The 15,430-nt window shown below is 37.2% G+C and overlaps 1 protein-coding gene across 4 annotated transcripts in view; it reads left to right on the top strand.

Annotated features, from left to right (window-relative positions):
* The window catches only part of DLC1 (DLC1 Rho GTPase activating protein), a 254,089-nt gene that overhangs the window by 47,007 nt on the left and 191,652 nt on the right, over positions 1-15,430 (top strand). The window lies entirely within an intron of this gene.

Raw genomic sequence — 15,430 nt, 5'->3', positions numbered from 1 at the left:
ATGCTTTGATTTTTTTTTTTTTCCTCCCTCATTTCATGTCCTAAACTCAGTGTGGCAGTTTTTAACTTTTTAGCCTTTTGGAGCTTATGCATGTATGAAGGAAAGATCCCTCAGTGACATGAGAATGCTGTGTATCTTTCTCCTTGCAAGCATCATCATTTCACAGGGTTTGATTTCAGTCTTAAGGCAGCAGCCAAGCAGAACCCTGCAGTCACATGAACACATTAGGAAGGGAATATGAAGTTGTTGGAGAAAAGGGTAAGTTCCCCAACTCCGATTCCAGTGTTATGAGGGGCAGAACTGTCCCTAACACCCTCAAGAGCTAGTTTTCTAGTGGCAATAATAATTCCTAGTCCCTTTGCCCAGCATTCATTTCTACAGTCGCATAAAATGTCTACTCAAATCCATTTATGAGACTGATGAAAACCTGACTATTCGGTGTCTTTTCCACAGCTTCCTTAGCAAGTATAGTCTTCAGTGACTTGGTCCCTGATTCTGGGCTCCCTCTCTCAGTCCTTTCCATTACGCTTAGTTCATGGAGGACAAGCTCTTGTGTCAACAGCATTGCCTCATGAAGCATAATAATGACAGTTTAAATGTCAGCACTGTTAGTCATTGATGATTGTCCTAGGGTTTAAAAAGAAATTTCTTATTTTCTAGTTGCTGTGTTCAGAGCGAGTGTTTACCAGCAGCAAAGTATAATTGTGGAGCTTTGATCTTTGCTTTGAAATTACTTTTAAAGTGTAAAGAAACCTCGTCTATGCTGAGAATGATATTAGAGGCTATTTCTGGAGTTAGACCAGGATTCTGAAGGTGAAAGGACACTTATCCAGCTCTCTCAACAAGTCCCTGGGAAAGTTAAAAATAAGTCTTGCTGAAAAAAAAAATTGGCACTTGTTATTTGAGAAAATTTCTTTATTCCAGGAACTGCCTCATGTAGCAGAAATTTATTTACCATCTGTGTAGACTTGAAAAATTTTCCATCTTACTAGATACACAACTGAAATAGCAACAGTTTTTCCATCCCTATGCTTTCCACCGACCTCTGCTTTAAGAGGGTGCTGTTGTAAAAACTTATGAATTTTTTGTAGTCTCCAAAGGGGGAGGTAGCTCAATTATAGTGCATCTGTCAAACTCTGAAGTTCTGGTTGTGATCTCTAATGATGTCACCTTACTGTTGCTAAAGCATGTCACTTGGGGTAGGGAAAGGAGGAGTTCACAGACCTAGAAGCTGAAAATATATGCTTGTTTTAATTATTGTTACAGTTGTTTTGATTACTGTAACAGTACTGACTAATCAAAAAAATCACTTGAGAAATTAATTTGTTTTTCAAGTACAGATGTACTTTCTTAATTTCATAGCTCCACAACGGCAGGGGGAGAAAAAAGATTTTAAAAAACCAAACAACCAAAAAACACTGAATCTTGGAATAACCCATCCTTTAAAATACCAAGCAACCTGTCTGTAACTCTGAATATCACTTCTGAGTATTCATATGAATACACAGGCCAGAAACCAACACAAGCAATTCCTGGGAGACAGAAAAAGAGAAAGGACTTCAGGAACAATGTCAGGGTACACAAGCTTAACTTTTGTTTGCAGTTCCAGGGGTTTTTTTTCTTTCATATGTTCTGTGGATACATTTTACTTTTGCTTTTATGCACACCAAGGATCCTCAATAACCATGGAGGCTTATTCTTATTTGATATTAGATGTCTTTTGATCCCATTTACCAAAATAATATTTGTGTGAGTTACAAGCTTGGTGTAAAAGGCAGGTGTCAAATGCTTCCTCTCTGAAATCCAGCAGTTCGATTTGCTTGAAGAATAAAACCACTATCTGCTATTCTTATTATAATTGCATTTCTTCTCTTATCTATGTTTACTTGCCTCAGTGTTCATCATGTTTGGCTGAAGGGGCTTATCCTGTATAGGCCTATCACAGATGCTTTGGCTTCTGTAATTCTGAATCTTTGAACTAGTAAAACCACATGAGATGTGACATTGTTTTAAGTAGAAGTATTACTGAACCCTGTAATCTGGCAATTTTGATCTCTATTTTAAACTGCATTTTGTCTATGTTTCAACTTTTGTATAACCTTTCCATTTGACTGCATATGGTAAGGTAAAATATTTTATGTTTGAGCAAAGTCATATAATTGTGAAAATGAACAAGCGTAAATTTTAAAACATTCTGTATTTTTTCCTGTTGTTGCTAAATCATCTACAATCCAAAAATGAGGAAATTAGAATTTATATTCTCAGCAGGAAACTGCATGTTGTTCAACAAACAAAATTTTAAAACATGAGTTGCAGTTCCCAGAGAAGCATAAGTTTTTAGTTAAGTTTGTGCTAGTGGGTTAAGGCACATATGCACTGTAGTGGTTTAGTTTGGGCCAGGAGAATGCTTTTGAAGTGAGTTTGCTGACTGATGTGATATAAAACATGATAAGTGACATTGTGAATGATATGAGATAATGAGATTCAATGTGGATTGCCTGATTTGATAGCTTCATGACTGATTTGATAGATGCTAGTGCAGTGCTTCACAAAAAAACCCTGTCTTTTAGGACTGCCAATATCCAGGGAAAAATTTTCAGATATTAGGAAGAAAAAAAGGATCTCGGAGGGTAGCAGGTTCATATCTGCACAGCGCAAGAGGTATGAATTGAAAGACTAATCATCCAATGTAGCCACAAGTACACGCCCATCACTCGCAATGTGAAGACATCCAACTCTGTCCTCTACTCCAACCAAAATGGCTGCAAGATACATAATTGTTATGACTGTACAATATTAACTACTAAAAAATCTTCTGAAGACAGTTTTTTAAAAAATCAGTACATTACAGGTTTCCTTTTAGGAGAATTTGATAAATATTCCATGGTAGAATAATATGGGTTTCTGACTTGAGGTTAAAATGTAGCCTCTAAACAAACTGGACAGTCTCTTGAGATTTTTACAGGTTTTGTTTCAGCTGTCTGAAATATATCAGACACAATGTAAACCTAGTGAAGAATGTTTTTCCCCCTGTACTTGTGCTTTCTAGTTCTCTCACTAATTCCCAATAGTCTTGTGGTAATGTGTTCGTTCTGTTGGCCAGCTGTTCAGCTCTCAGTGAATGCATCCTCTTGATGTGCATTTCCCAGCATTTTACAAGTCAGTGTCCTGTTCCACTTCAGCATAAAACTTTTTTGAAAACAAAACTGGATATCACTGAGGATCTAGACAGGGTATGCAATGCAAACATAATCGAACTCAGTCTGAATAAGTGATGAATGAGGAAATAACAAATATTATGCGGTATAAGCACTAAACTGCTTTTAAAGTGTGTTTGAAATAGAGGCTATGTTTTGTATACTAGGGATTTTTTGTCTCTGACACAATTATCTATCTTTTGCTTTTCTTAATTACTCCCTGTAGCAGAGAACTCTTTGGTTCCCTTCTGTAGGCCCCTGATAGTAGGGCCCCATAGTAAAGCAAATATGCTCCCACCATTGCCGTTAGTATTAGCTTCAGTCTTTGGTAAGGACAGAATTGTGAGCCTCAAAGGTAAGGGTTGCCTGGACAGGGGGAATAGAAAGTGTATGAGCAGACTAAAACAGAAATAGCTGATTCGTTCTCTCTTGTGTGGGGTGTTGGGGGGGAGGTAATCAAAAAAGCAAAGGGAATGTTTGTCCACACTTTATTTTAGGATTCTTTCCTTCTTTGTTTATTGTGAAGCCTAACATTTGATTCAGTGCTACACAGTACTTGGATTCAATTTTAAATGTAATTCTGTACAGACAGGGTAAAGGTCTGTTGTGCATAGGATTGTGTAATAGTAAGTTTAGTTTATAGTGGGTATTTTGGATTTGGGCCATCTAGTTAATTTGAATGCGTTCTCTTATTTAACACCAACTGAGATTTACACCCAGGCCACAATTCCAGGAGTCACAGCAAATGTGGACTGTGACTTAACCCAGTAATGCACGACAAGACTCTTTGTTGAGAGGAATCTATGGCATCTACTTGATTACATTGTTGGTCATTCTCTGCCTGAGTGGTTCTCATTATTCCATGACAAATAGTGAGATTTGTCTTCTCTACCATGACCAAAGCACAAAATCTTCTACCTTTCTCTGGGAGTCCCCATGTTGTATTATGTGGCAGTGGTTTTGATCATTTTTGGCAGTGTGTAGAACAGTTGCTTTGTGATATATCTCCTCATATGCTCTGTAGGGAAACAAGATAAGCATTCATTTGTTCTAGTTCAGTCTGCCCTGTAAAAGTGATCTTCATCTGTGTATTATTTGTGTTTTAAAAGGCAGTATGAGAATTTCTAGAAATAATCATTATAGAAGGTTTTTGTTAAAATAGTATATAATATTTATCACATAATCTCCAGTAAACACACTACCTTTTTGAGTTGTTTAGAGAATCTAACTGAAATTTAGCAAACTGGGAGAAGCGTTACCGATAACAACATCAGTGCAAACATGAATAAATCAAAACAGAGAAGTCATCTCATTTATTCTCCAAGGCAGAGCTGGTGTTAAGACTTGAGTCCTTTGTATTCTGACACTTCATTAAATCTTGAGGTTATAACCTATAGGCAAAATGAGCATTTTATTATTATGCATATTTTCAATAGCCAATAGAATAATATTAAATATGTAACTTATAAAAAGAATGTTCCAGCTGAAATAATATAGTGTACAGAAACTAAAAGAGACAGTAGGAAAAGAGTCTGGCTGTCTGGGGATTTTTGCAAACTTAAGCTTATTGACTGACCTTTGGTAGCCAGAAATTTTGAACTATCGGTGAAATCTATTAATAAATAACCATTTAATTATGTTTTTCAGTTAAAGGTTTCCTATGGAATAAAATAGGAGTAGATCAGTTCAGAGTGGGACATACGATCTTTTAGGAGTGGTCTGATTACTTCTACTTCTGCCAGATGTTTAAAGAGAGTTGTCTTGGCAGTCACTGGAGCCTTCCACACTTCCTTGGTTTCACTGAGTGTCAGAAAAGATGCTTTCTAACTAGTGATGGAGATATTTCCGCTGGGTTGTACCTAATGTCAGATGAACCGCATCACCTGAGACAGGGTACAGCTGGTCACACAGGGAGGCAATAGCACCACAAAATCTGGGTGTATTGGCGAGGAGTATACAGACAGAAAAATGACACATCTGAAATAGTGTCTGTTTATCACTTACTGCTATACCCTCACTATCCACATCCACATAAGTCATAGAGAAGAATCCTATTCTTTGTCATTTGGTGGATTCGTTGGACATGACAGTTGCTCTATAATCTTTTTATAAACAGCAAAAGGGTTTCGTGACTATGAGAAAATATGCTGATAGGAGGACAGAGAAAAATTTATGAAGAAGAAACAGGTTTCCAGCATTAACATTTTATTTAAATTAACTGCTTCATGTGAGCCAGAGTTCCTACAATTAGGCAGTCTTTGCTAAATTACGCTGCCGTGGAATTCACCAACTGGAAAGATAATGCTTGTTCCTTGAAAGAAAAAACTCAAAAGATTTGATAATTAGCTCTCGGAGGAGTCCATTGGTTATTTTACAGCTGTGGAAAAAACAATAGAGACCTTATTTATTGACCTAGCTATCTGATAAATCGGGAAGAGATCAGTGTCATGGAATCTTTTTGAACAGACCACCTCCTGACACTGGGAAAGATCTAGATGAGGTCAAAACCCTCAGCTTCCTGTCCCAGAGAGGAAAAGGAGGAAAAAAAAACATCTAATAAACATAAAGCTACACAGAGCTGCTTTTGAAATCTCTAGAGATGAAGGGAACAGGGGAAGAATGCTAAAAAAAAATCCTCTTGTTAAATGTAGCAGGACAGTACATGCATTCAATAAATATCAAGAAAACTGATTTACATTTTTTCCAGTTTGGTTACACTTTCAGAACTGAGCCTGAAACATGAGAACCAGCAATGAAACATCCCCCAACAGACACAATCATAGCAAACACAGTCATTACCCCACTAACCAGAGCATTAAACACACTTCCAAATGTTACCACTCCAGGGATGGATCAGAGAAGCAAGGCTAAAAGCAGAGGGGAACTTAGCCCAGTGGCCAGCACCGTTGCTTAGGTCAAGTCCTGCTTTAGCCTTGGGAAAAATGCTTATCCTGCCTGTCATTTTCACATTCTTAAAATGGAGTTAATACCATTTTCCCTTGTCACGTGTAATGTGAGGTTAACTCTATTAAAGATGTACTGAAATGTTGTATTAATAGGATCTATGCAATTGCCTGAGATAGTTCCTCAGAGCTGCAATATTACTCCTGATTGTTATACTCCCTTCCATTCTGTATTAAAACCCAGAGTTTCTTCCCAGTGAGGACAAGTCTCCCATTTTTGCAGCACCCATGCTTTAAAATCAGAGTTAGATAAAATTAAACAGTCCCAAGTGAAAGAACTTGTAGGTGTGCTCTTACTCATTTACATGTGCTTTCTTTCTCTCTGAGGTCTCCATACAGTAGTTTGAGGAAACTGTGACACTTTTTCCCAACGCCCTTTTCTGTCACTGTTCTCCATAAGCAAGTGTTCCTTTCAGCAATCTATTCATCTCTCTTCAGGAATAGCATAAAATCTCAGCCTTTTTTGAGGGTATATAAGTATCAATATGACTATTGAACTTAATTGCATATTTAGAGAAATTTATCTTGTTAAGCATAAATATCTCCTGAGCAGCTAAAGCCCTGGACAAGAGAAAAATAAACTCTCAGAACAAAAAGGCTTCTCCTGGGCATGGTTGCCCCGGATGATACACATAGCAGAAGGATGCAACTCACTTTGGTGAAATCCTAATTTTGTTGCTATCAAACTCTCGGTTACCTCAGAGGGTCTCAGATTTCACCTATGGCCATCTAGTTATCTAGGATGGATAATGAGCTTTGTTATCTCATTTTTTAAATGAAGAAGAGATAAATGGTATTTTGTTCGTGTTAATAAACACACTAACTTAGTGAAACAGATGTATTGGCATCTATGTGTCACATTGATATGAGTCAGAGGAAGCAGGATTTACCTCAAATGACAATGGAACTGTGGTTTATAAATATTTTATTGAAAATGCTAGAACAAGTATGCATTTATCTTTCTCCCACACATAGAAGGACATGGTTGATAATAGTGAACATTTATTTTAATATTAAATTTCTATACAGTAAGAAATACTTCTAGATTCCAAATGTCCTATTCTTCAAATTGAGCAATCACCAGTTCAGTACCAATCACTCTAAGGTGCCTTGAATGCATTTGAAGACTGCTGTGTTCTCAGTGCTGTTCTTCCTTGGAGAGGCCAGCTGGTGGTGACTGTAAATTCAACTACAGCTTGTCTTGTTGCTGGTTGTAGACTGAGTCAGTTTCTTTCCCCAGACATTTATTTCTGTGTATTTCTGCTATGCATTTCTGAGACTTTAGTTTCACTCTTTTGGCCTCACTTGTGAATCAGTAGCCAGAGTTTTCATGCAATGTTTCTTTCTTCCTTGAGCTGATTTTGTCATGGTGTGTCTTGTATTAAGGCAATAAAAGTTGGCATACACCACAGATAAAAATCAAGCCAAATAACCTGATATTAAATACATATATATAAAATAATGTAGGGTTGGTAATTCTTCAATTCTGCTGGGATAATGCAGTCATATCTCATGAGATAATGCTTGATTAAATTGAGAAAAAAAATACTGGAGTACACTTAAATGCTCTCAAGCTAGTTATCTCAAGTTCTCTAATAGAAACATTTTGATTGTATGAGGACATAGGCTAATCTGTGCCAGCTGCTCTGTAGTTAACTATTCCAAAAGTCTCTTTCTCCCTTCTCAAGCAATTTTTTTTTTCTCTGCAGACATATTTCATGCAAAAGCTATGCCGACCTTGAAAGATGTTTCACGTTTTTGTCACAAGATGTGGTGACAGTGTTTATTTCTTTTAATATCAGGAAACCCTGCATCTAAAAGTTTTTTTTAGAAGTATAGCAAAACATCTTATTATTTCTATTTTTATGAAGGGTAAATAATCATACAGCTCTATAGTTATGATAGGAATATAGGAAGTTTTAAGACAGTAATGTTACTGTTTCATCATACAGAAGATGAACCATTATTTTTAAAGAAGTTAGTAAATTTCAATCAAGAATGTATCCATTCTTTTAATTCCTCACCATATTTATTCATTAACTGGAGATGATGGCTATTGTTTATCTTATGGATGAGCTTAGAAATAATAGGTATAGAAACAGTGTTGCCCTACTGTTTTATACAACTTTTGAAGATACAACCAATAGACATTCTTCTCCCAAAGATTATATACTCCAAAATGTACAGTGCTGATTTTGTTTCGTGTCTTTATTTAACATGCATTTACAAGGGTAAATAAGCTGGACTTTAGCAATTTTGTACTTGTATTTCCAACTAAAAGGTCATACTGCTCAAACTGTATTTGCATGAAAGCAAGGCAGCACTTTTAAATATGGAGTGTGGGGTTCTACATACATATATGTTTGTAAAAAAGATCTGCTCAAGAAATATCCCATTACAGAAAGTCACTGTGTTGCACTGGGAGAGTCTTCTAAGATTCACATTTCTGAAGTGTGAATCATAGTAAACCCAGACAGATTTTAATCCTGAAAAGCAAAGGATCAAGTCTAAAATGAAGAGTGGCATTTCAGCTTGTTATCAGCAAAACCTTATTTTATGTCACAGGAATACAAGGTAAAAATATATAAGTGCTTCCATTTAGGGCAGATTTTAAAACAAATGTTTCTGCTCCATTCTGTGGTGGTTTTATACTTTTTGCTTGAGGACATGTTATTGTTACTGCATCACGGCTTCATGATTCATTAAACTTCTTTTCTGTATGTGTAAGCAGACACTTCTTAGTGACATACCATAGGTTGTCTATTGCAGAGTTGCAAAGGGGAATGAGTCACTTGGAAAAGAAGCCAGCCCAGCTGAAATAAAGTGTACAAACTTCATTTTTATTTTTCTTTAAACAGAAGTTTAATATTAAAGTGACATGTGCTTGTGCATTTTAAGAGGCTGAAAAACTTAGAATGATCAGACATTTCCATACAAATATAAATACAAAAGTTTATCCAGGATTTGAGATTTACGGATTTATAACTTTTGCTTAAAAGATTTAGCATTTAAAGTGTACTGTACTGCAATCCAGCTAAGCTGTAATATGCAGGTATATAGATGGGAAACACTAGTGCATACAGTCTGCTTCTTACCCCATGGTAATTCTTCATTATTCTTTGCTAATTCAGTTTACCAACACTTACTGAATCTTGACATTTTCCCTTATTTTTCAGTTCTACAAATAGTTTTTATATATATATGATCTGGATACTGTCACCATTGTCAATTCCACCAATCTGAATTTAATTCACTAAATCATATTTGGAGACTACTCTCATTGATTACAGTAACACTAATTGTGAAGAAATGGCAAGCAAATTATTATATTCTGTTAACTTGGGTTGAACTACTGAAAATGCAGTTCAAACAGAAGCTGAGGACTTGTGAAAATCAGGTCAGGTTAATCGCTGGGCTTTCAAATCTAACTTCACAGTTACAGGGAAAAATTGATCATTCTTATGTTATGCAGTTTCTTACACTTTAGTCTTATAAGGTCAATTAGGGGATCATACTCTTGACTTAAATAATAAAGGGTCCCGGAGGCACAATCCTTAATATTATTGGTAAACCCAAGACATAATAGTTTCACCACTCAGCACCAGTTTCTAAATGCATTGAATTTCTATAGCATCATCATTGTTATTTAATGGTAACACCACATAAGCCCACTAACATGGTCTAACTGATCCAAAAATACAACATTATGACTTCTTGGAGCTTATATTTGGATTTCAAAAGCCTAGCAGGGGCCTTCCCATGATGCTCATTAACAGTGGAGAAAATAGTTTTACATTTTTTGATTGTATCAGTTCTAGCATCTACTATGATCTGTCCCATACTTTTGCAGTTATAATTACAGTATCTTTTGCATTATTTGAAACATAATACTACAGCAGTCTGAGTCTCTCAGTAAATATCCTGGTCACTGGCCTAACTGTACCATACTCCTTCCCACTGCTTTACTCATTGATTTTCCACTCAGTCTTTACTCAGCTGAGGCTTAAATCAGACACTAACTTTCAGACAAGAGCTATGACTCCTTCAGTAGGTCCTCTTGCACAGAGGACCTGGCAAGAATTTTCCTCCTGTGCCCACAATGCCCACGTTCATACCCCTAAAAAGTCCAGCTGACTCATCTGTGGACAGTGCTGACCAACCTGTCCTGCTCAGTGTCTCCATGTTTCCCTGAGTCCTGCAATTGTCTTCACAGACTGGCAGCTCTTCTCAGAACATCCCAGATGTATTTTTCTCCTTGGATATTGAGACTGCAAGGCCACCTTTGATCTTAGGCTCGATGTTATCAGATGACTGTTGCCGTTGCCTAAATTGTGATCTGAATGTGACTTATTCATATAATTGTTTTAGTTTGTGTCTATTGTTTTGTTACAACTTCCTTAAACACCCTCTGCATCCTTGGATTAATATGCAATTGAACAGGAAGACACTGTTTATTAGCAAGAGACATTAATCAGATATTTTCTCCAGGCTCTCCTCCTAGCCTTCATCCAGTAGTATTGAGCATGGATTACACATTATGCTACTTACAGAACTTGATAAACTAGCCTCTGAGGACTGTTCAAGTGCAATTCAAGTGTTTCCTATTATCCAGAGACTAAATTACCCCTTGTCCTCTCTGACCTGGAAATCTTGTGATGTTTTGCGTTATTTTTGTTTTCTTTTTCACAGAAATTCTACCTCAAAGTAGAGTGACATCATTGAAAAAGACAGATTTACCTAGTTTAGGCAATCATTTCTGGTTATTTCACAAACTGTTCCATCTACAGCCACAGATGTGTCATAGCAGACATTGACTTAGTTCCTACTGTGGCTTAATGGTTATAACCAGGTGTTTGATACAATTTTGTTATTGAAGCTTTTGCAGCTTTAATAGTCTTTGTTTCCTTGTGTCCATGTTTATGAACTTTTTTGTATCAAAGATGCAAAGCCAGACTTAACACATCCTGCGGCTGCTCTTCTATTCCCTTGCTTCATCAGTATATGTTCATTGGTCATTGCATCTCTGATTTTGGTACTGACTTTTTTCTCTTAGCTCAACCATTAATAAACCACAAATGTCAGAGTCATGTTTTCAATGACACAATACAGATTAACACACCATATAACTCAATGAGTCAGGGAGAAAAAGACAAAAAATGCTTAAAAACACGATTTTCCTCCATCACTCTTGAAAACCATGCTCTGCAGTTTTTGAGAGCTAATGATTTGCTTCATGAGAAATTTTTGAGACTCACTTTTATTATATTTTTATATAATTATTATATTTCAAGCTGAGGAACTGAAAGGAAACTTCATTGTGCAATTCTCAGTCTTTACATGTATGATCTCTTCCTTAAAAAGAACACTGTCATGGAATTCACTTGAGGGTAGGAATGTTGAATTTAGAAAGCCGTGATTTGTGATCATTGCCTCTTAATCCTAGACCTTCTTGAAATCTATGTTACTCCTAGCCCAACTGGCCCTTCAGCAATATCACATGGATCATTAATGACCCATTTAGTGATCCAAGGACAACAGAATTAATTGAAGTGGTTTATGTCAGGTAGGCCCATTTCAGTAGAGACTGGTTAAGATTTTTTCCACTTGCCTGAAGCAGGATGAATTAGGCAATGAGCAAGCTAGAATTACTGAAAATGCTTGAATAAATTATGTAATTTCCTTTATTTATTTCTCTCGAACCTGAACTGTTGATATGGCTTTCATGCTGTTAAGAAATGGCAATCACATCATGCTGAGTTTCCCAAAAAGATACAATTGTATCTGGAGGAATAAATTTTCCCTACAACATATCCAAGCTAACAGCCTTATTGAATACCTTCTCAAAATGGTAATGTTCAATATTTTCAAAATATCTCTCACTATTTTCTGTTCGTATCTGAACATTTTTACACTTGATTGATCACATGAAACTTCAGGCTACTTGTGAAGATTAACAGAAAACCCCAAATACTGAATTTCATATTTTTTTTTTCCTGTCCTAGATGCTACTTTCTCCAAGGCCCTTTATATACCAACTTCTTGCCACGTGTGAGTTTTATTCCATCTGTTTTTTTACAATGCAGCTTGCTCATTGTTAGTAACATCCTGCTTGAGTGTTTATAGTTGCCTGTTTGTCCAGTTAAAATCCACCAGAAGTGCAGTGCCAAGATCATAGCAAGGTGCTGATTGACAATACTGATTTGTTCATGCTGGAGCTACTTAGAGTTTCTTACTCTTTCCTTTCATATCCTTCTCTTTTCTCACTCATAATGAATTTTCTTTTCTTGTGGTTTTTTCAACTCTCATTCTATGGCCAGAGTTTATTTTTACATTTGCATTCCAAATTAGTCTTTTAAAATAAAATCTTATTACAAATCTAGTACATTTCCAAATGTTATATTTATTTTCAATCTTTTTTTGGTATATTCTGAGATTTTGTAATATTTTTAGCCATAATTACTGGAATTGTCTAGTTGCTGAAATCTTGATTTCCAGCAAGAAATAGAGATTCAGGTGAGGGAAAAGATCTGAATATAATTAAAACATATTACAGTTAAACCATTAAAATATTTTCAAATTGTTTTGTAAGAATGAAATTGTATTCACCCAAATAACTGTTTTGGGAAAAAGTTTGGAATGGAATCCAAGTTTGTTGAACATTAGTTAAAATATCTGATTTAATCCTGAACCTGACATGTTTGTCTTTTTTATTGTATCTCCTCTTTGAGATAAGTCTTGAACTCAAACCTCCTATTTGGTAAAACCACACTTGGAAACATCATTAACTTCTGTATCCATTTTCTCCCTTTTTATATATATAACAATTATGTTTATATATATGTGTATCGCCTGCATTGCTGTGGTCATATTTGCAATGTAGATATGTTGGGTGTTAGTCAAAACTAGGACTTGTAACCAACCTCACCTCCCATTCAAATTGCCAAGCTCCCAATTGTAGGCTACTGGGTCCTTTGTGGACAGATGCACTGACACAGACTGACCAGCTGAACTCCATTTGATAAGCATGTCCTTTCTGAGAGACTGGCACTTCTCCCCTTCTGTTTCTGGGAGGCAGCAGCTCTGAAGGGAAGCTGTCAGTCATCAGCTCCCCAAAACGGAGGGAAGATGTGCAGGCATGTAGACGAGCTGCAGACTGAGCTGGGAGGCAGGAGCTCGCCTCCCAGCTGGCACCAGAGCAGAGCACAAAGCTTTTCCTTCCTTCCAATCCTGACTGTCAGAGCTGAGCACTAATGCCATTACCTGCTGCAGCCTAGCTGAAACTCCCAGAAACAAGAAGGAAAAGGAAAATGCTGTGGCCACAGTCTGGTCTCAGCTGGACTCAAGTCCAGCTAGTGCATTGTTAGCTTCTCCCAGGTGGTAGGAGCTCAGGCTGTCATTTACTGCTTATTTACTCCTTATTACTCTCTTGATTGACAGTGTAGACACAGCCTGTGTTTTTAGATAAATGTGTTAAGAATTCAGGTATCATATGCAATAATCTGTCACATCAGTATTTCTAGTGTGTTTTGTTACCTTTAATATTTTTTCCTCACCTTGGTATATCCATATGAGATGTTTTCAGACTTTATAGTAAGGAAGACTTGGGTTTTTTGAGCAGCTTATTCCTTCAGTGTCTGAGACTTTTACAATTCCTTCACTGCGAAAGAAAATCTGGAGGTAGAAAACTAAGCAGTGAGGAAGAATAAAATCTAAATCTGGTTTTCCATCTAATGCATGTGCATACAATTTGGAATAATATGGTTTTGCTATTGCTGATGGAGGAAGTGAAAATCCCCAGACAGTCCTGGTATAGGTCACACATTACTCATCATGGCTGAGTTGTGAAATTGTGTGAAAGAAAATTAGTGATATCCCCATGGAATGTTATTGGTGCTGAATTTTTGCTTTAGTTGCAATAAATTATGGTTGCTTTTGAAAAGAATATACAATGCTATTCCATTTTGAAACTATTTGTCTTGCTTTCTAAAGAGGATCAGTTATCATATAATGCAGTGTAATTAGTTTGTTGGTGGGCATGGCTCCAGGGTATGACTGGTAAGCATAACCTGTATATGTAATATGCAGCAATACCTCTCTAACAGCGGTACAATACAGTAAAGAGGTAAATCATTGAGCAAAATGCTTAGCTGCATTCAGTGATAGTAACAATACTTTCTACCCAATCTGACTTTACCAGTAATTTTTGTAGATAATTATTTTCCATCCAGCAATGGAAAAATTTAAGACAGCCTTAGTAATTGGTAGGAAGAGACCTCAGGAGCTCTCTACTGAAGCAGGGCCAGATCTGAGGTGAGACCAGGTTGCTCAGGGCTTTATCCAATTGGGTCCTGAAAACCTCCAGGGATGGAGCCTGTAGAACTTCTCTGGGTGATCTGCTCCACTGCTGGACTGTCATGCTGGACAAAAATTTCCTGATCCTTTCTTGTTTTAACTGAAGTTATTTGCCTTTTTTTCTTACCCCCCTGCACCTTTGGGAAAGTGCTGGCTCCATCCTCATCGGTTCTGGGTGCTGAGGCCTTGCACCATGAGGCATGGGCTCATGCCAGCCTGTACCCAGTGAGGACAGGGAGCAGAAGTGCAGGAGAGGGCTGTGGCAATGGCTGTGGAGTGATTGCTGCCTGCCAGTCCCACAGCCTGCAAGAAAAGATTGGCTGTACGTGAACTGTTCCTGACAATCGCTCACCTTACCTGCTTGTTGTTACCTGACTGACAGCTGCTTACTGCCTTCAGGTCTCAGTTAGCTGCCAGTGGTTTTCTGCCAGTCAGCTGCCAGTGGTGAAATGCCTTCCAGTTGACATTTATTTGCTGTCACAACACAAAAATGTCCCGAGCATATTGTGCTTTTCCATTCCTAGAGATGTACTTTTTACATCAGTTTCACCTGTAGTGAAGGCAGAGGATTTCACCAGTTCCTCTTCAGGAGGAGAGTCCAGGAGAAATGGCCAGAGATGGAAGAAACCAGTCACTACCATTGTAGTGTGGAGGGGAAGGAATGAGCCTGAACAAGAGACTGGGGGCAACAGGACAAGAAAAGTCTGTCATGTGACCAAAAATTGGCAAAAATAAAAATTAATGAGTTCAAGCTAGAGAAGGATTGTGATTCCACATTAGAATTAGGTTTTCAGTGCTAAGGAAGGTAACACTGGAATAAAACTTTGATTGGGGCAGTTTTGGAGGTTTGTAAGAGGAGCTGGAGAAACATCTGTCAAATATGACAGACCTGTCATTGAGAGGGAGACAGATGACATG

The sequence above is a fragment of the Strix uralensis genome, chromosome 4 (genome assembly GCF_047716275.1).
Source record: "Strix uralensis isolate ZFMK-TIS-50842 chromosome 4, bStrUra1, whole genome shotgun sequence".
In the NCBI taxonomy this organism is placed as follows: Eukaryota; Metazoa; Chordata; class Aves; order Strigiformes; family Strigidae; genus Strix; species Strix uralensis.
This window is presented reverse-complemented; position numbering and strand designations above follow the sequence as displayed.